The sequence below is a fragment of the Cupressus sempervirens genome, chromosome 1 (genome assembly GCF_028749045.1).
Source record: "Cupressus sempervirens isolate cs-2001-9-10 chromosome 1, ASM2874904v1, whole genome shotgun sequence".
Taxonomy (NCBI): Eukaryota; Viridiplantae; Streptophyta; class Pinopsida; order Cupressales; family Cupressaceae; genus Cupressus; species Cupressus sempervirens.
The window spans coordinates 561,413,564-561,434,224 of record NC_143118.1 but is presented as its reverse complement, the minus strand read 5'-3'; positions in this window follow the sequence as shown (position 1 = coordinate 561,434,224).

Below are 20,661 nucleotides of genomic sequence, written 5' to 3'. Positions count from 1 at the left end.
AAATCATTGACAACTTTCCTTAGGATTTTGAGGAGGGTTTTGTTAGTTTCCTTTGCCTAGCTATTACCTTGTGGGAAATATGAGCTAGAAAAGCAGTGATGGATGTAGAGGGAAGTGCATAATTCTTCCATGTTGAGATTTTTGAAGTTACCTCCGTGGTCGATGAAGATGGTGGATGGGATGTCAAAGCGGCAAACAATGTGGTACAAGATGAACTTGGAGACCTAAACTCCTGTAGCTGAGACTAGGGGGACTACTTCCACCCATTTAGTGTAATAGTTTGTAGCTATTATTATCCATTTATGTCCATCAGATGAGAGAGGTGTGACAGTTCCAACTAGATCAAGGCCCCAACATGCAAAGGGCCAAGGTGGTGCAATAGGCTGTAGATCTTATGCTAGAGCGTGCACAAGATTGGCGTGCTGCTAACATGGGACACATTTTCTGACAAAGTCACAGGAGTCTTCTTTGATGGTAGGCCAATAGTATCCTGCTCTAAGGATTTTTTGTGCTAGGACAATACCACTCGTGTGGGCACTACAAAGTTTGGAGTTTACTTCTTTTAACGCCATCGTAGCCTCATTTTAGTCTAAACACCTAGAGAGAGTATCATGATAACCCTGACGATATAGGGTATTGGCTATGATGACATAGAAGGATGATTTTTGAATGAGGTTTTGGCATTGGGTTTGTGTGAGGTGAGGGGATATGATACCATCTTTAAGGTAAGCATGGATTTCATGGTACCAAGGGGATTTAGGACCAACCAAGATGCAAACACGATTTGAATCCTCATTCGCATAGGCAAGTGTGAGGAGCTTCTCGACTAAAAACTCATACTGCATAGCCACTTGGGGAATTTCCAAGAGCGAGCCAATAGTAGGCATAGCATCCACTACTTTGTTCTACATTCGAGGCACTTGTATAAACTAAAGCTTTATAAAATGCTGGGTTAGCTGACCAACTAGCTCTTTGTAGGGTAATAGCTTTTCATCTTTGGTTTGATATTCATTTAGGAGTTCCTTGATGATGAGCTGAGAATCACCAAAGATTTGTAACTCAGTGATGTTCTATTCAGTGGCTATCTTTAATCCTGCTATGAGAGCCTCATATTTAGCTATATTGTTGGTGCTAGGGAATTGTAGCTTAAAAGCTTTTGGAATGTAATCTCCTTGAGGTGTGACCAACAATATTCTTGCCCCTGATCCATGAAATGTGTATGAGCCATCAAAATAAAGTTTCCATGGGGGTTGTTCTTCAATTAGACAGATCTGTTCATCTGGAAATTCTGTGATCAAAGGATATGTATCTACTAGAGGTGCATTAGCTAGGTTATCTACTATAGCTTGCCCTTTGATTGCCTTTCTATCCACATACTAGATGTCAAATTAGCTAAGGAGCATAATCCATTTGGCCAAACAGCCTATAAGTGTTGTTCTAGAGAGAATATACTTGAGAGGATCAATTTTGGATACTAGCTAGATGGTATGACTTAGCATGTATTGGTGAAGCTTTTGAGTTGAGAAAATAATAGCCAAACAAGCTTTTTCCATAGGAGTGTAATTGAGTTCATAACCAACTAGGGTTCTACTGATATAGTAGATGGCTCTTTCTCTATCATAGTCATCATGCTATGCTAGAAGTGCCCCTAGAGCAATAAGCATTGCTAATATGTAGAAGATGAAGGGATGACAAAGAATTGGTGGAACCAAGATAGTGGGATTGGTGAGATACTACTTGAGCTGATCGAAGCTATGTTGACATAAAGAATCCCACTTGAAGTTCTCATCTTTCTTTAGTAGATGTGCAAATGGCGTACACTTATCTGCAAGCTAGGAGATGAAGCACTGGATAGATTGAAGCTTTCCCTAAAGAGTATGAAGTTGTTGCAGTTATTGGGGAGGAGGCATGTCTAAGATAGCCTTGACCTTCTTGGGGTCGATCTGTATACCTCGTTTAGAAACTATAAAGCCTAGAACCTTTCCAGATGTGACCCCAAAGACACATTTCTTGGGATTCAGCATGAGATGATATTTGGCTAAGCTATCAAAGAATTTCTCCAGGTCAACAAGATGATCCATGAATGTGTGAGATTTAACCAAGATATCATCCACATAATCCTCCAAAATGCTATGGATAAGATCATGGAAAATAGTTGTCATAGCTCTTTGATAGGTAGCCCCAGCATTCTTTAGGCCTAAAGGCATCATGTTGTAGCAAAAGGTTCCCCAAGGGGTAGTGAATGTTGTCTTATGCTGATCCTCTTTTGCAATCTTGATTTGATTATACCCAAAAAATCCATCCATGAAGGACAAAATTTCATGTCTAGCTGTAAGGTCTACAATCATATCTATGTTGGGTAAGGGAAAATTATCTTTTGGACAAGCTTTGTTAAGATCTCTAAAATTAGTGCAGATTTTGATGTCACCAGAAGGCTTAGTGACAGGGACCATGTTGGAGATCCACTCTAAATAGTTGATAGGTCAGATAACCTTAGTAGCTAAAATTCTTTCTAATTCAACTTTGACTAGTAATGCCACCTTGGGGTGCACTTTTCTAATCTTTTTACTGACGGGCTGATCTTTGGATCGACTACAAGATGATGAACTACAAGCTTTGGATCAAGTCCTAGCATATCTTGATATGACCATGCAAATTGGCCAATGTTCTCTCTTAAGACCTCAAAGAGGAGATCAGCTTGGTCTTGCAATAAGGATGTAGCAATGTGAACAAGTCTGGGGATCTCTAAAGAACCGATGTTGACTTCTCTAGTATCCTCAATTAGAATAGAAGACACCTCTGGTCGATTATCTTAAGGAGGCAATGCTAAATCCTTATGTTCTACTTGTGACTCTAGATTTTCTTGCTGAGTCTCAAATTTTCCTTAGTTCTAGTTTTGGGTGTATCAGAACCACGTTGGGGATTTTCTCCAAAATACCCCTTGGGATCTAGCTTATAGATATAGGCATAATTTGTCTTTGTTTGCTTGTGAGGAGTTTCAGCTCCCATGAATCTTAGAAGAGCTTCCTCCGATGTGAACTCATTAATGTGTATGATGCTTGGTTGGTCCCAATCTATGAGTTTAGGGTGAGCGAGTCGTAGATCGATGAAATGGATGGATAGTTCTTGGAGAACAGAGTCTCCCAGGAACATTTGGTCTAGGATATCATCGTAGGCTCTCTTTTCAACTTCCTCTAGAATGTCTTCAATTTCTACAAGGTCACAGTGGATGTTCAAAAAAGCATGACCATCTATATTGGTGCCCTCAATTGTGGGTATGCCAAAGCCTAGACCTAACTTCTTTTCCCATTTGTGTGCTTCGATGGGACACTGCATGCCTCTTTCCTCTAGTCCTAGACCACCACCTTGATAGTTCCATTTTTCAGTGATGAGCTTATGTGCTTGGGGATACTTCTAGCTAAATTGATCATGGCATGCTTGATTTCTTGGAGGTACATCCTTATGTAACCAATTATTGATATCCAGAGTGAGCTCCTCATGAAGAGGGATTTTCGGGGATACAAAGGTTGTTGGGCCAAGCTGTGTGTATCAAGGAGGTGGAGTCTCCTTTGCTCTATGATATGTGGGCCATCCATGGGTGTGTGGATCAAGTGGTAATGCACCAAATGCAAATCCATCAAACAGGCTATACTCTCCACAACCTTTGTTGTTGAACTTTAGGGTAGATAGGGTGGAGGCGAGGATGGTTTCTGGGTCATTACAGATGTTGGATGAACTGGTTATGGATTCATAGATTTCAATGCCAGGAAAATGGTTTTTATATGAGGCTTCAACTGCATTGCAATAAGCAAAGGGTTCTAGATCGGCATGGATGGTCACTTTAGTGCCTTGATGCAGAGATTTGAGGCACTGATGATATGTGGATGGAATGGCCTTTATGGCATGGATCCATGGGTGTCCAAGGAGGATGCTAAATGGTAGGTTTAGATCAACAACATGGAAAATTATTTCTTGGATGATTGGCCCAACCTTGATGGGTAGCGAAACTGTTCCCTTTGTGGTTCTCTCCAGATTATCATAAGCTTTAATGGTGATAACCTCATTGATGATATTTGCCTCAGTATACCTAGCTTGTTTTATGAATTTTAGGGAGCAAATATTCAAGGCTGATCCATTATCTATCATTACTCTTTTTACGGAAAAATTGGATACCATAATGGCTATGCGAAGTGGAAGGGTGTGATCTGGCTCAACCACGGGTATGTCAGTGGGCTTGAATGATAAGGCACATGAGGATATAAGGTGTCCAACAAGATTACAAAAATCAGTCGCATTGATATTTGAAGGGACACGAGATTCTATGAGAGCACTATCAAGGATGTGTTTGTACACAGGACTAGTGCGGAGGTCTAAAATGGAGATTTGGGCTGGCATGTTTCCAAGGTGTTCCAAGATATTCTACTAGCTTTTTGATGGCGCTGATGATGTTGCTGGGGTTGATAGTGTTGATGGGACTGATGGGGCTGTGATGTTCAATTGCACTCTTCAAGTGTTGGCTGAACACTCATTGTTTGGGTCTTAGATATTAATAACATTGATAGAAGGTTCTTTCTTAGCTATACAACCTATGAGGCTACCATAGTCTATGTAGGATGAAGTGTGGTCATTGTTCTTCCCATGTTGTTGGTTTGGTTAGCGGTTGTTGGTGTTGTTGTTGTTGGTTTGGATGGTTGCTTTTCTAGGATTTTGGTTATTGTGAGGAGGAAAAGCATTTTGATAGATTTGCAAGCCTACATTGGGAGAGGTTTGTGCTCCAACTATGATTTCTTTCTGATCAATGAGGTCTTGTACATAATCTTTCAGCTTCATGCATCTAAGGGTGGTGTGCCCTTTCACCCTATGAAACTTGTAATAATCATTGTCTCTATACCATGCAGCTTTGGATTGGCCTGGGTCAATTTGCTAGGTAGGAGGAAATTTAATGAGGTTTTCCTTGACTAATTTCTCAAAAATGACATCCAATGACTTACCAAGGGGTGTATAGTTTCAAGGTGCAGGTTGGAACTTGGGCTTTGGTCCTGTAGCTACATTGATGGCATTAGCTTGATTGTTAGACCATTGAAAGTTGGGCTTTGTATTGTGTCTTTGAAAGATTTGTTGATTCTATTGTTGGTTTTTGATAACTTGTTGATTGTTTGGTTGATAAGGTGGATTGGAATGATTTTGGGAAGGACCAACAATATTCACATGTCTAGTGTCAGTGACCCCATCGATTGCAACATGCTTGTTTTTGTTCCAATACCTAGACTTGTCATTTGAATGTGTTTGATTTTGGTTGGCTTCCCTGTAAATCTTGACTACACCATCTTTAATGAGTCCTTACTCAAGGATCATTCCTTTTTCTTTGATATCTTTGTAGGTCTGCAAATAGTTCATGGTCATGTGGTGAGCTAAGCTAGGATGGGCATTATCAATAAACATTTTCACCAAATGGCACTTTGGCAGGGTGCAAGATATGCGGGTGGTAAGGGTTTTCCATCTTTGCAAATATTCATCAAGACTTTCTCCACCTTTTTTCTTGGTGTGTACAAGATCAACCACTGATAATTCTATCTCAACAAGATGGGCATATTGGGCTACAAATGCCTTAGACAATTCAGCAAAGTTTTTGATTGTGCCATATGAGATTCTATAAAACCATTCAAGAGCTAGTCCGGCCAAATTTTTGGGGAAGAGGTGCAAAAGGAAGATGTCACTGTATCCCACTTCTTGGCAATGCATGTAAATTTTTTTGATATGTTTGACAAGGTCTCCTTTTCCTCTAAATTTGTCAAACTTGGGTATCTCAAAGTGTTTGGGAAATGGTGTCATGGTAATGGCTCTGTCAAATGGGTAAGGACACACATTCTCAAACTTGAAGGTTTTTGGGTCATTTCCCTCCTGGATGTTCTTCAAAGCTATCTTCATGGCTTCCCATTATGAATTATTGGGTGATGGCTATGGTGCCTCCACTGTAGGAGCACTCTAAGGGAGATATGTGATGAATGGTGCAATTGAATATGGATGGCTTTCAGGTATGTGCTGGTAGGGATTGTACATGGCTTAGGAAACTGAATGGTGGATGATGGGTTGCTGAGGTGGAGGTGGCACATATTGCTACATGTGTTGTGAGGCTTACTATTAATATTGGATTTGAGGTTGGGATTGAGGAACATAAGCTAGCTATGGGATAAATGGATTGCTTTGTGGAGGTAAGGTATAAGATGGTTGTGAAGCTTGGGGAAAGGATCGGGGAGCTTGTGGAACTTGACTTTGGATTTGAGGAGTTTGACAATTATATGTGGCTTGTGCCCTCATTTGGGAAGGTATCTGCATGGAAAAAGAGGCCAAGTAATTGGTGGTTGGTGGTGGTGGATTTCCTCCTAGAAGTGGCATAGAAAAATAGTTAGTAATAGGAGGTAATGGATTAGTTGGTGGTGGAGGTGATGGGAATTGAAAGTTTGGAAATAGAACTGATGGGGTTTGATAGGTTGGTGGCTAGATTTGAAAGCTTGGTAGAGTGGTGGTAGGAGCTTGGGTTACTTGAGAGCTTGGCAGAACATTGGTAGTAGCTTGTGGGGTTTGATAGATTTATTGAGTGAGGGAAATAGCTTGTGGATTTGTGGCTGATGGCACTGAGCTCCAAGGACCTAGTGGAAATAATGGAATTGTGCTCTGAGATAAGGTAAACAAGCTGGGGGTGATGAAAGGTTGATTACTTGGCCCCATGGGTGGTATATTGCTGAGGTTGGCCAAAGATGTTAGCATTGAATTGGGAGATGGGTGGATTTGGGAGGCTGGGTTGGAGATCAGTAGCAAAAATAGTGAAGGGAGTGAATAATGAGGTGTTTTGGGAAAAGGGGGTTCGGGATGGAGTGGTATGGACCAATGGTGGAGTGGTGGTAGCTAGATTGGCTTGTGGAATGGAGATTTCAACTTCAGTAGAGGCTGGTATGTTTGGGTCTATTGGATCATATGAGGTGGGTTGCGGATCTTCTTTTGGTATATACAAAGGATGATTTGGATCATAAGAGCCTATGGGTGGTGGAAGCTACCCAAATAGAGGGTGAGAAGGATCTAATAAGGGAGGAGGTCTTCCAAAATTGAAGGCTCCTACGTTGACCCTCTAAAAGTTTGCCATGATTGTTTCTTTGTTCTTATCTATAATGGCGTTCACCAATACTATATTTCCTGGTTGGTTCATGAAAGCTTCAATGTCAGTAGGTGATGGTATAACATTCTTTAGGCTAAAGGATGGTTGAGTGCTCAAGGGGAGCAATGCTGTCTGATCCAAATGATAGGGCTCCATTGTTTCCTTCTTCTTCTTGGTTAAGTGAGTGACGGGTGGCATGAAAATGTTCCTAGGGATGGGGTGCAACAATGTTGATGGATGGAAAGGGGGGAGGATTTTCTATGCAAATGATTTCCTAGGCTAAGGCAAAGCTATATGACAAACCTAAGGAAGACTAGGTTGGGGATTCTAACTTCAAAGATATGTTGCCAAAGCACGAAACGTCTACTTTCCTATGTGCAAGCTTGGTGGTGATTGTGTCAAATTAAGGATAGAGAGATGATCCCTTAGGAAAAACATGAGATTAACCACTCATGGATCCCAACCTTTAGCTCAAGGTGATGAGGGATGACAAGTGACAAGGTGTCATGTCCCCTTTTCAAATAATTAAAAATAATAATCTTTGCTAAGGCAGGCAGGCCCAAAAAGGTGAAGTTTCAGAAAAAGGGGATAAATATTTGAAAAAAAATGGACTAATAAATGAAAATTATTATTAAAATATGTTTCATTAACCCCTCTTGGACATGAGTTAGGGTTATGCCCTCTTTTAAGGGGTTTGGAGGAATTTTGGGCTCATTCCAGAACTTGATTTTTGCTCATTTCTTTGTTATTCTTCAGAGGCTGCCAAACCTATGGAGAAGGAGACCCAAGAATGGGAGTTTGTAGGTTTCTAGGAAGGCTAATTATGGGATTTTGAAGCCATTCCATGTGCATGCTCATGCAGAGTTTGCCTTTGTGTTGAACAGTGCAGATTTGTAGTTTTTTGGGTGTGTTTTTTGTAAGAGTTTGGTGTTTCCGGTTGAGTATTTCATATCAGTTTGGGTTGATGCTGTATTTCAGACTTTTAGATGTTAAAATAGAGCTAAATATATGTATTTGGTTGTGATTATACTTCTATGATAGATTATTAGTGTTTTTGTGGTGTTTCCGGGCTATTCTATGTTGTTTTTGGGAGCCCAATGAGCATTGTTTTTATCCTCCGTTTGGGAGCTGTTGTGTAAATTTTATATAGATCTTAAAATATCATTTTATAGGCTTTTATGCTGCTGAAATCTCTATAAAAATGTCCACTTTCAGATTTACTAATAATATGTGAAGTTGTGAAGTTTTTGACACTATTTCCAGCATACCCGATTTGGGGTTTATTGAGAAATTGGTGGATCTTTGAAAGATTGGTTGTTTGATCTTAAAGATCTGATTAGAGCCTTGAAATATCATATAAAATCAGAGAAGGGAAATTTTATTGGTATCAGAGCCATGATCTTTCCAGCCTGAGGGTTTGTAAAAGTTTGCATGTCAGTTTTGACAACTACCCAAATCTTGCATGTTAGTTTTGACAACTACCCAGATCTTGCATGTCATAATTTATGGTTGCATGTTGCTTCTAATCAGTTGCATTTTAAAATATATGGTTTCATTCTACTTCTAATCATTTTCATGTTATTTTTTGGTGAATTTGGTGGTTGCATGTTGCTTCTAATCAGCTGCATGTCAAAATTTATGGTTGCATGCAACTAAGTGAAAGAGAAAAGAATAAAGAAATTTTGATCAAACCTCCAGTTGAAAGTAAAAGTATAAAATCCAAGGAAGGAAAAAGTATGGCTAATCTAGATGAGATGGCAAAGAAATTCTTCCAATACATCCAAAATACTCAAAAGCAAATAGTGGATAGTTTGGCAGAAACTAGAGAGGCTTTGCGAATATTGACAAAAAAATTGCAAGGAGTTGCATCTATTAATGAGAAAGGGAGCACTTCAGAGGAGTCAAGAAATCTAAAACTCACACCCTCTCAATCAACTAAAACTATTTTTCTGCATGTAGATGAGCCATCAGTGCCAAATCCAGCCCTTAATCCCATGGAAGAGGTTACAGGTAACTTGATTCCATTAAGAGCTACTTACAATGGTTTAGATGATGACTTTCGTAGTTTAGTTCCTTTTAGAGAATATGTGAATATGATGAACACTTTGATGCCCAAGAAAGAGTATAGAAGAGAGCATGACATAAGTGGAAGAGAGCTCAAAAATAAAATAAGCAAGTTTACAGCACCTACTTTTGATGGAACAAATAAAATTTCAGCTAGAGCATGGCTACAAAAATTACAGACCTTCTTCACACTTAACCCCATGAAGGAGAGTGATTCTGTTCAAATTGCAAGTCTACACTTAGAAGATGTAGGCTATGATTGGTGGTATCATGGAATGACTACTCAAGGTCATGATCAGGTAATTACATTTGATGATTTTAGTCAAACAGTGATAGATAGATTTGACCTCAAGGATGATGATTATGAGGATGTTGTTGTGCATGATGGTGAGATACCTGGTAGAGATGAGCAGACATTGAGCATTCATGACTTTTCTAAGAGAGAGTATCAAGAAAAGTTAGATGCTTCGTCACATGAGGTTGAGGCTAGTAGTACTTCACATGATTTATCCCGCTAGCTAAAGGTGAGTGAAGACAATATTGTCACTACATTATCTCATCATGACAGGTATGTGGAGTTAGTTGGTATTGGTCATATTACTCAAGTGAGGAGTTTTCTTGAGTTACTAGTTGATTCTAGTTTATGGATATGGACTCGAGATTGTTATATTAGCATTTGGGATTCAGTTGACTGAAAATATTTAACACTTTTTGGTAGCAGTGATTGTTTGGGTACTATCATGGATTTGATTAGCAAATTGCATGGTGTTGTCTTTTCTTGTGATAGCAGCTTGTCCAATGTTGGTATTAGATTTTATACACCGATGTTGGGCTTTGTTCATATATCCAATTGACCATTTTTGCTAGAATGTGTTGATGATCTTTCATATTTGGTAGTGTATATAGATGATTCCCAGGGTCATATTGGCATTCATGACATCCATGAGGATGTAGTGGGCAGTTTTGAAGACTTAGTTTCCTTGGTGGTTTCTTTTGGTATAGAGGAGTTGGATAGTAGTGCTACAGTTTTTGATACTCCATTTGTTGATATGAGCTTTAGAGTTGATTCATAGGATATGGATGGTAATAATCTAGAGACTAGTAACTTTGAAGATACTCCTTTAGACAGTGCATCAGAGGAGGTTTGTAGGAGACAGTCAAGCCAGTGCCATCATGTGCCTAATCAGTTGAGAGTTAGTGAGCGAGACATTGCTATTGCTTGCCAAAATTTTGATGTTGCTCGTCAATTGTTAGCAGTTTATGGATGTGGTTCTCCTACTAGTGATGAGTAGGGAGGCAGTTATCTTTCCTTGACAGAGTTCCACTCTATATGAGAGGCTATCTAGATTCTGAGACAAGATTATATGTAGTTGGTAGCCGACAGAGATTATCTTATGGAGTGGGGCAGTACAGTATATGATGCATTGTTGGCCAAGGAAGATGAGGTGAGTGAGCTTACTAAGCAGCTTGAGGTGACTTCTGAGATTCTTGAGAGTACACAGTTGGCTTTCAAGGAGTCACAGTTTCATTTGGCTAAGGTGACCATGGAGTTAGAGTGACTACAATCTTTACCTAATTCTATACAATCACAAGCTATGGTGTTTGGTGATCTGAGGATGTCCATGGCCGAGATTGTTAGAGATAGTGGAGATGGGGATGCATCCATCCTTGATACTAACATTGGCATATAAGGTTCATTCCCACTATAGTCAGGTGCAGTTGAGTTGGGTGTTGTAGTAGATTTTTGTATGCCTGACATGGTGGTGGCCTCTAGTGCTGATGGCACGGAGACTAGAGATGTATCAAAGATCATGTGTGATGTTGGTGAGTCAGCAGTTGGCATGGTTCCTACTAGTAATACTACTCCCTTGGTGATATCTTTGGAGGTAGTAGTCAATTCCAACATGGTTAATGATCAATTGTAGTTAGTTTCATCTGGATTATAGTCTGAGCCACTGACTGAGATTGGCGCATTTTATCGGCATTACATTGTGAGGTACGCTCATCAATTTACCTATGATGACCATGTTGATGAGATGATGATACAAAGATTTAATTTGGTTCCTAGTGCTTGTCATCAGTTATGGGACAGTTTGACGCCTCGAGATGAGAGTTGTGATGAGCATGACATGGTGATAGGTTCTGTAGTTAACAACTTGATAATACATGACTTAGAGCAGGAGTTTGGGAGTGATGCTTCAGCAGTTGTTGTTACTGATTCTACTCCTTTGGCTATGACATCTCCTAGCTTAGCTGGTGGTCAGTCACAGTGGGCTATATCACTTGTTCATGGAAAATTTGGTTTGGGTTCCATTTCTTACTCTTTATCTTGTAATATCTTTTCACCATCAGCAGTGCATGCGAGTTATGGTTATAAGATAGTGGCTAGTGATTTGTAGAGTTGTGTTGACTGCAAGAGTTGTACAATGTGTGGATTCTCCATACTTGGTACAGTTTCATTCAAGAGCATTCACCATTGTTGCAGAGTTGGGTTGTACATTTTGTATAGGCCAGTGGGATGCGTTGATGGTATTTACTATGTTGGTAGTTTGATTCATCTACTTTACTTGGGTTTTGATGTTCTAAGATTTTGTGTCTCATGGGTTTCTAATTGTGGCAGTGGTGATTTTGGAGTTTGGTTGAGCTGTAATTGTCAGTTTGATTATGGATTCCTCTTGGTCATATTGTAGAGGATATTGCAGGAGCCTGTGTTAATTGGAAGTAGTATAGTTCATGACTACATTTTGGATCTAGGTAGATTGATTGGTTTATTTTTCAGCCATTACTTGAGGACAAGCAATATTTGGGAGGGGAGAACTTGTCATGTCCCCTTCTCAAATAATTAAAAATAATAATCTTTGCTAAGGTAGGCAGGCCTAAAAAGGTGAAGTTTCAACAAAAGGGGATAAATATTTGGAAGAGAATGGACTAATAAATGAAAATTATTATTAAAATATGTTTTATTAACCCATCTTGGACATGAGTTAGGGTTATGCCCTCTTTTAAGGGGTTTGGAGGCATTTTGGGCTCATTTCAAAACTTGATATTTGCTCATTTCTTTGTTATTCTTTAGAGGCTGCAAAACCTATGGAGAAGGAGACCCAAGAACGAGATTTTTTAGGTTTACAAGAAGGCTAAGGATGGGAGTTTGAAGCCATTCCATATGCATGCTCATGCAGAGTTTTCCTTTGTGTTGAATAGTGCAGATTTGTGATTTTTCAGGTGTGTTTTTTGTAAGAGTTTAGTGTTTCCAGTTGAGTATTTCATATCATTTTGGGTTGCTGCTATATTTTAGACTTTTAGATGTTAAAATAGAGCTAAATATATGTATTTGGTCATGATTATACTTCTATGATAGATTATTAGTGTTTTTGTGGTGTTTTTGGGCTATTCTATGTTGTTTTCAGGAGCTCGATGAGCATTGTTTCTATCCTCCGTTTGGGAGCTGTTGTGTAAATGTTATACAGATTTGAAAATTTCATTTTATATGTTTTTATGATGCTAAAATTTCTATAAAAATTTCCACTTTCATATTTACTAATAATATGTGAAGCTATGAAGTTTTTGGCACTATTTTCGGCATACCCGATTTGGGGTTTATTGAGAAATTGGTGGATCTTTGAAAGATTGGTTGTTTGATCTTAAAGATCTGATTAGAGGCTTGAAATATCATATAAAATTAGAGAAGGGACATTTCACAAGGCTAGATTACCCTAGACAAATCTCTATCAAAGGGATAACCTTGGTGAGACTAGTGGATTTGCAAGATGATAGGAAAAGAAAGTTCTAGCAATGTGACAACAATTTTGAAGGCTTGGGTGTGAACTTTTTGATTTTTGGCTAGATGGTTTGGTTCTAAGACAAGGAAATAGATGAGATGGATGAGCTAAAATTCTTAAAGGGATAACCTAGAATGGCTAGCTTTCCTAAAAAGATGACTCTAAAGTGAAACTTATGCAAGAAGATGTGGAGAAACAAGGGGGCCTAATCATAGAAATAATGCCTAGTTGGTAAGACATAAGCAGGTTTAACTCCTAGATGTTTGCTAAATCTGATAGTGTGATCTAACTAGGCATCTTGAAGGGCTTCATTGACAGCTTTGTCTTCTATTTTATGAAGTTTGGTAATTCGAGGGCTTGGTGTTACTTCCTTTCTCTTGGCTAAAATTTCTTGGTATACCTAAGATGGCTTGAGTTTGGCTTTGTGAAACTTCTATTTGGGTTTGGTTTGTTCTAACATAAATTCTTGAATCTTTTTGGCTTTGAGAGATCATGGTTGTTTTGCTTCAACTTTGTTCAAATTTTGAAATAGGTAGTGACTATGCTAAGTGTGCCCTAAGCTAGGATTGACCGAGTTTGGCAAACATTCATTCAACAAGTAACTGATCAAGCAATAGATAGGAACAACCAGATAGAATTTTTTATTCTCAAAAGACAATAACTGCACCATGGAGTGTGTATATTCTAAAAATGTTTTGATCAGTCACTTCAAAACATTAACATCCTAGATGGTTGTCTACAAGGCTGACAGTTGGTTTAGCTAGGGAGTCCTCGATATACCCAAGGTACGTGAGGCCCAAATGTGTAGATGAAATCAAAACAATGTCACACAGCCAAGAGGAACAATAACCCACTTCTCCTCTTTCACTTCTCAAGGGTATACAATTCCTTGAGGCTTAGCTCGAGTGACAAAATTTTGATCCCAAGAGAGGTGTCTTTGGATTCACCTCTTGATCTTTATACTCTGTTGGAATGCTGGAGTTGAGGTCATCCCAAGGCCTCAACCAAGCCTCCTAAAAGCTAAGACAAGATTTTGGATCCTAATCTTATGCACCCAAGATGGCCTCGAAAGATGACAAGGAGAGAGAAGACTTGGATGATCTTGGGCTAAAAGACAGAGTTCTTTTCCAACTGATGCTTTAAGTTTTCTAATCTAGACCTTTCGAAAACACACGAGATTTAAGATGCAAAGGTTCAATTCCAATTTGAAATGCGCCAACAAAAGAGAAGTGATCAAAGAATGAATACACCATGAAGATTTAGGGTCAACAAAAAGTAAACTCGCATGTCTGGAGGCCCTCCATGTCAAGTATCGATTGATTTTCTTTAAAGCATTCAAGATTGAGTGTGAGTTTGTTTTAAGCCCAAAACAAAGATGTGTGTAAAGCTCAATTTCAAGTGTGCACTCGGAGGCCCTCCATGTCAAGATTTGTTCAATTTTTATGCCCAAATGAAGTGTTAGCGAGACTAATGTGCATTCAAAAAAAATTCTATCCTAGAAAAACCAATAAAAACTCAAGTGAGTGGAATTTGATTTTTGTGGAACACTTAACACCTTCTTAGGTAGACCCATACCCATATATGGTGTTGATATTTCAACCAATGGTTAGAATGATGGGTGATTGAAGAGGGTGAGTCCAACAACAAATTCACTCAAAGTGTCTTTATTTGTTTTTATAACTTAGAAAGTTTATAAAATGTGGATTCTTTTTATGGCCCAAAAGATGATTATTTGATCTATGGCATTCAAAATTGGATTTGTTGTTTTAATCATGAATTCATTAAAAAAAAAAAAAACTTGATTTTAATCCATGGCACTCAAGAGTGATTTTAGCAACATGCATTCAAAGGCAAATGATTAAACATTCAAGTTTTTTCCTTTGAGCATTCAAGATTGAGATTTTGCGTGTTGTTTTAAGAACTTTGAAGTGCTTTGTTTTAACCATAGATCATTCAAGATTGTTTTGGAATCAAAAGTGAAAATGACTCTTTGCACTTTGGTTCTCATTCAAGATTTTGTGTTCTAGTTTGCATGTTTTAAGCCTAAAAAAATGATATTCCTAGATTGTTTTGATGCATAAAAAACCTAGGAAACATTCAAGATTTTGCAACAAGACATTTGTTTGGAACAAATAACAAAGATTTTAGGACAATTTTGGCAACCATTTAGGACTCTTATTTTTCATGAGATTTTTAAAAGAACTTTAAAATATTTGCAAATGAGGTTCATTTTATCCTTGATTGATGCTTTGAGTTTGATTTAGATTTTAGTGTGCACTTAGTGTTGATTTTGAACCTTTTGAAATGAAAACTTGAAGTTCTTTTTAAATTTCCAAAAATGAAGTGTTCCTAACCTTGCATGAATGCATCTAAAACCTTGATGTTGCAAGGATGAAAATGATTGGATTGGTTTAGTTTCACTTGTTAAAAGATTTTTTTTTTTGGCAAATTTTTAGTTTTTAATGGATTTAAGTATGATTTGGGGGTTCATTTTAAGCACTTAAAAAAAAAGTGTGTATGATTTTGCTTCCTTAAAAAAAAAAAGGCCAAGATCTCTCAAGAAGAAGAAGAAGAAGAAGTAGACAGAATAGAAGAAGAATATAGACAAGAAGAGGAAGAAGAATTCCAAGTGCTCTGTCCACCTATAAGCTTGAAAAATCTGCAAACACTATGAGATAGACTATGAGTTCCTTTGTCTTCTTCATGCTCATGTGGACCTTAAAAACCAATTTATACAATCCTACCAATCACAAAAACAAGCAAAATAAGCCAAAATTAGCAAATGACATACAAAACTTGACTAAAAAAGCTAATGAAGATGACCCATGTAGGGTCGCACTGGGCGTGCCAAAATGTATATGCTACTTTAGTATGTTAGAAACACTAGATTAAAATAATCAAAAAGCATTTGCATACTAATTTAACATAACTTCATGAAAGACAAAGTGAAGTCCTCAAATGAGAATATGAGCCATGGATAGGCTCTCTCAATGAGGATGATCACTTGATGTAGAGGTGTGTCTAATAGCTAAGATGGCTTGATTATGTATGTATGCTCAACTGCTCAAATGGGCTTCAATGGAGGATTTTTGATAGATTTTGGTGAATAGATTTGATGTAAAAATGACTTCTCAAAATGGAATTATGGCTTTACTTTCTAGATTGTGTTAAAATGGCTTGGGAGAGGATTCTTTAAATAGATAAAGGGCTTGAGGGATCAAGGGCTAGGATGCAAGGATGAAAGAAAGCTTATGGAAGGTTTGGATTGAATGAGAGGAGAGCACATGGATTGGGCTTCCTTACAACCAATTAGGGAGTGACATATGTCATAGGGTCATTGGTTAGAGCAAGAGGGGTTGAGGGGTCAACAAAGGAGGCTCAAAGCTCATAATGGCTTGTAAGAGCAATGAATGGGCTTGTAAGAGTCATTTATGGCTTTGTGGGCTTCATAAAGTTTTATGGTTGGGATATTTGTGAGAGAGTTGAGATATTTTGACTTGGGTTGGATTAAGAAAGTCTTAAGCTTGACTTAGGAATGTGCAAATGATTAAGGCTAGGATTAGGCTTAGGTTAAGATTAGATTAGGCTTGTTAGAGATGGGCATGTGGATGGCATTTATTGAGGGTGGGTGAAGGAGGAGATATTTGTTGGCTTTGGCTTGGGTTAGCAAGTCTTAACCCATGTTTAGGGAATCTGACAAGGTTTGGGGGGGATTAGGATTATGGTCAAAGATAAGGATTGACATCTTCTAGAAGAGTCTAGGCTTTGGATGAGGATGAAGACTTTCTAGAAGAGTCTAGAACTTCCTAAGATGAGGATAAATAAGGTTTTTAGGAAATAAATAAAGTTTTATTTATTTCAAGGGTTTGGGTTGAGGAGATATTTATTAAAGTATTTTTAATAAACATGATGATTAATATTTAATCTTAATTGAATATTTTGAGTTGGGATTAGGGGTAGGAAATGATGAGATTAGCCTTTAATCAAAATTAAAGAAGGATTAGAAGATTTTGGAAGAGGTTAGTGGTCTTAAAGAAATTGGCCAAGTTTTGGGCAAAAAATAAATAAATTATTTATTTTGATAATTTTGGTCAATTTATTAATTAAATAATTAATAAATAAGGAAATAATGTTTAAATAAGATTTAAACATTTTTGGAAGGGATTCCTTAGTTAAATATTTTTAATTAAGATAAAGGGATTTAATGGCAGAAAAATAAATTAATTAATTAAATAATTAATCTATAAATAAATGATGATGTCATTAGGGACTTTTTCAAAAAATAAAAATACTTTATTTTCTAAAGGATTTAGGTGTCTACGAGAAGCACTTGAGGTCAAGGGGGGAAGTCTTGAGAAACATTGTTTTAGAAAAGTTTCCAAAGAAACACTAATGTACAAAAAGACCCTGATAAACTAAGTAGTTGAGCCTCCAAGACGAGAACAAGAGTAGAATCCAAGCTAGGAAATATATTGTGAAATGAATGAGCACAATGTGAGACTAATAGAAATATGTGCAAGGGTCTCAAGTAGTGCTTGTTTCCAGGTTTTCACCACTTGGTAGATTTTTTTAGGACTTTTTGCAAAAAAAATATTTTATGAACTTTTTAAATTTTTTTGGTGATACATCAAAGCACCTATTGCTAGGTTTCACTAAGATGGTCATTTTTTCAAGATTTTTAGTAGTTTTTCAGCATCATATATGATTTTTTATGTATTTTTTCAAGATCATAAGATATGTATAAATAGATAAGTTATGAGAGCCTTAAGCATAGATTTTCTTCAAATGTAGGATATTGATAGACTTTGAATGTTGTTCCCCCTCAGGAGTAGAAACTTGATAGGCACCTGGTCTGAATGTTTTTGTGATGATGCAAGGACCTAACTAATTAAGGTCAAATTTTTTTAGAAATAGGGGTTATTGAGAGGGGGGTGAATAATTAATATACACATTTTAGCTGACAATTGGATATTATTACTTATAAACCATGCATAACAAAGCAATAAAGTAATGTTGAATAGTAACAATAAAAATGCATGAAGATAACTCATAACACCATATTTTGTTAACTAGGGAAACCCTGGCCAAGGGAAAACCCTGGTCAGGATGATACCCATTAGATAATATACTGATATATAAGTTCCTTGTTAGAAGATGGACCCTATTAGGAGTCAATAAGAAAATTTAGTATGAGGATTCCCTGTTAGGAGACTTTGAATCCCTATTAGGAGATTCCAACCCTGTTAGAAGTTATGGAATAATGTATGGAAGAAGAGCCCACTACCCAAACATGCAATTTCAACTACAAGAAGAGCTCACTACTGAAACAAGTAATTTACTATTATCTCTCTTCCTTGGCTAATCTCTGTTCCTTAGCTCAATCTTAGTTCAACAAATAGCTCATATAAAAATTTGCATATATCGCCTTCGCAAAAGTTTGCATATAGTCACAATTCACACTTCACAATAGTACTTCACTTTCATAATAGCTCACATCTTATCACAATATATCCTCTTCACAAACACCATGCCTTTACACAAATTATTGTTGGGATGGCTCAAACCACAAACTACTTTTCAAAGTTAGAGTAAACATCTAGGATGTCAGCACTAATTTGACAAGTAATTGCTTTGTAAATAAAATAATTCTTTCCTTCAATTCTACTATCCCATTTCACTTCAAACATGATTATCTCTATTTTGTATAGTTTGTATTGAATTTTGAGATTATACACATCATCAGCAACATGTATACTATCTCCATGTACCTGAGCTAGTCATAATATGATGTCAGCAATAAGTTAGAAACAAAACGATACACTACTGTAAACCAAATTCTATATTTAAACATTTTTTTGATTACCAAACACTAAGTATCTTTATTTAAAATGTTTCCTATGAACATGTACATCATGTATTGCCATAAATGACAACAATTACATATCACTATTATCCAATTGTCAACAATTTCCCCTTTTGGCATTGATGGAAAAAAAATGGGGAAAATTGGCTAAGTGACAAAAACAAACTACATAAAAATAAATAACACCTTACATAACATCTATTACAAATTCTTCATATTTACATATGCTCCCCCTTACAATATACTTTACATTGTATCTCTCTTCTTTACTACTTTGGACAATTTTTTGCAACTACTACTCACCCTTTGACATCAATGGAAAAGGTCAAAATGTCAAGATCTATCCAAAACTATTGTCCTTATGTTGATATGATCTTAATGCAATCATCAAAATTAGCCTTCAAACTGTCCATACTTGTAGTCCATGTCTCCTTGGTAGACTCAACTAATGTGAGAATTTCACATAAAGCATATGATACAATCTCAACTGCATTTAGATCTAAATACAAAAAGTTAGAATATGTGTCCTTGGCCTTGAAACATTTCTCTAACTGCCTTTCAATAAAAGATAATTTTAGAGCAATAGATTCTCTGAAATCTCATATCCTTTTCAAAAAAAAATTCTTCCAAAGTTCTAGTTTCTTGATGTCAATGTGAATACTCGGTACTTGTCCTTCAAAATCATCTATTTTACAAGATGGATTCTGAATCTAGCTGGCTAAAGCCTCTAGCTCACTAATCTTTATCTCTATCTAAATGTTAATATCTTTAGTATGTTTGTATGATAGGGTACACTTAATATACAAAGTTTCCCCAACCTGTTGGCATTTTTGAAGTTCTTTTATACAAGTATCAAGATTAACTAAATCATTCTTGATATTTTGACAAATGGTGCTAAACAAGTTAGCATCATGGGAAATCTATGTCTTTGACTCTGCAACATTCAACAAATTAGTAAACTCTTCATCAAATTATTTTAGTATTTCTTGTGCTCTCTATTTAGGATTTGGTTAAGGATGAGATTAGATATTTTTTACCATCATCATTAGTAAATAGACTGGCAAGAGTGACTACAGTAGATGAACTAGATGGTTTAGTATCATCTTCCCTCTATTTCTTTGTTGCCTCTTTTATTCTTCTCTCTTCTTCTTCTTTATTTTCTCTTTCGTCTCTTTCTCTCTTCTCTTCCAATCTCTTCTTTTCATCTTCCTCAATTTTATTTCTTCTCTTCTTCTGCAATTCTTCTATTTTCTTCCTCTTCCTTTCTTATCTAATCTTCCTTAGGCAATTAATGTCTAGCTTCCTCTATTTTCTTCTTTTCTTCTTCTAGTAACCTTTTCTCATGCTCAATCTGTCTCATTTTATCCTCAATATCCTCAGTTTCTGGTTCAAAAAAACCAAACAGATTGGTATCATCAATGTTAATGGTAACATTATTTTGATCAATTTTCATAGTGTCATCACTTATTAATACTTCCAAGGTTCTATGAGTTGGGGGAGATGTTGTTGTTGATTCTGTTAACATTTGATTGATTACTATTGTAGTCTCTCTTCTTAGCTTATCCTTGTCACCAATCATAAATAGAAATGGTCTCAATTTATTCCTTAAATATAGTGTGAGGTTATTCAATATTCTTTTAACTTCTTATTCATCATCAATCTTGCAAATGGTTTTGAGCATAGACTTTCGAAGTTCAAGGTCTTCTTCGCTTGTAGGAGCCTTCTTCTCAATGAGTCTCTCATAGACTTTCTGGTTAATAATGGTCTCAAGATCCTTTAGTTTCAAAGAGTTTGCCACAATA